Source organism: Buceros rhinoceros, unplaced genomic scaffold, assembly GCF_000710305.1.
Source record: "Buceros rhinoceros silvestris isolate BGI_N320 unplaced genomic scaffold, ASM71030v1 scaffold20980, whole genome shotgun sequence".
Taxonomy (NCBI): Eukaryota; Metazoa; Chordata; class Aves; order Bucerotiformes; family Bucerotidae; genus Buceros; species Buceros rhinoceros.
Window position 1 is genome coordinate 1,770 of NW_010389298.1, and position 1,822 is coordinate 3,591.

The following is a 1,822-nucleotide window of genomic DNA, read 5'->3' on the forward strand; positions in this document are numbered from 1 at the left end:
TGTGCTCTGAAGGGAGACGGGGCCGTTTGGCTCCTGCTGTGGGGTCTAATGCGCTTCCCTGATGAGAAGGGCAGCCAGGGAGCACGTTTTCACCTATTTCTGGAAGTCTTGACCTCGTTACTCCGTGCAGTGGCTCAATCGCACTATCCAGGAGGGGGCTTGTTTTGAGTGTGTTTTGCTCTTTCTGAACTGACTTGTCTTTTCTCTTGAATTAGAGGTGACCACAGATAAGCTCCGTCTTTCCAGCCTAAACTTTCTTTTCCCAGTGCTAGAGTTTCTTACTTACAGTCCAAAATGAGGGCGTTCTGGAAGGGCAAATAGGAACGAGCTCTGTTCTGGCTTAACTCTGATTTTCTCTTTTTTCTTTAGTGGTAACCTTGCCACGGAAGGAAACTGTGATTTTTCAGGTAGTTCTGTGTGGTATTTCAGATGTTCATTAATCGTCCTAACATAACGTCGATTCTTCTTTTCTAGCTTCAGTTTATGTTGAGGGAGTTGCCAGTTGTCACCCTGGGTGCTGGGGAGCTTTGGCTGCAGCTCCATGGCAATTAAGATGTGACCTGGAATGTAATTGCTGTAGAAATGCCCTGGGCTGCATCCCCTGCTCCGAACGGGAGCTGCGGGCGAAGAGGCTGCCTTCGGAGTGCGTTTCTGTATCGGCAGGTCCCAAAGGACTCGGGCCTTTTGGAATTTGGCCGTTGTCACCAGTGCTCTTCTCGTCACATCAGCCGTACTGCCTTCCCGGGTGCCATGGTCCTTGCTCAGAGAGCTGTGTTGGGTTTAGCACCCAGCCATGTAAAATCTCCTCTGCTGTGATTGTGCAGAGTGCAAATTTCCTTCAGGCTCCTTCCTCTCTGCCCTGGTTTTTCTGTGGACACCTGAGTGGTTCTGAGAGATTGTCCTTGAAGTCTTTTCTCTCCCTCCCCCCTGTCCTTTTTGTCCTGGTGACACTGTTCTTCCCCGTTATTTGCCGAAGCTTTTGGAAGAGTAGGAGTATGGCGGTAGAAGGAGTATGTCTGCTGGGGATACCCGACGTGTTCTGGCACTTGCTCAGTGTCTGTGTTCAGCCCTGACCAGGGGGAAATCCTGTGGAGACGAGGTGGAGTACGAGGAGTTTTTCCCCCGGGTCACTCTGCGCTGACTCCACTGGGAACGGCCAGTTGCTTCTGACCCGAGAAACAGAGTGTTTATCATTTCCTGACCTTAATGATGGGAGCAACTTGGGAGCCCTTTGTGCTTCTCCCCTGCACTTACGCACCCACATAGACACTTTTTAAGGGTGTCTGACTTGCTGATGGAACGCTAGACCCCAAACCAAATGGGACGCCAGAGGTTTCTCACTGCTTACGCTCAGCTTGTGCTAAATTCTCTGAATCTCTGACTTCAGTGATAACCCCCTACTCTCCTCTCTTTCCTGGGCAGATCACTGACTGTGTGGTACGTTCTTGGCAAGCAGAACAAAACCTGTGGATTACACCCTCAGAAGTGAAGATGGAGGGGCTTTGGTGTGTTTTCCGTGCGTTAGACAGATCCTCAGTTGTAGCTCAGTGTTGATTGTGTTTCGCTGAGCTCGCAGCCCCTACAGCGAGGTGGTCAGTGTAAGTTCATGGTCAAATGTCTCTGCAGAAGCCCGAGGTGGGGTTGCCCCGCTGCTGGCGGCTGTGCAGAAGCTCACGCAAAGGAGCAGATCGGCTGAGCCTTCCTGCCAACCGCTGAAGCTTCTGCTGTCGGCGAGTGCGTCAGTGGAGGCAGCTGCCTTTGCCCCGGAGCAGCCGGGGAGCAACTGCATGGTCTCTCCTGTCGGCTCCTGTAGAGGGGCAGG

At 52.2% G+C, this 1,822-nt stretch overlaps 1 protein-coding gene across 1 annotated transcript in view; it reads left to right on the forward strand.

Annotated features, from left to right (window-relative positions):
• Positions 1 to 1,822, forward strand: part of CDK12 (cyclin-dependent kinase 12) — a 21,720-nt gene that overhangs the window by 1,608 nt on the left and 18,290 nt on the right. The gene's annotated exons all lie outside the window — the stretch shown is intronic.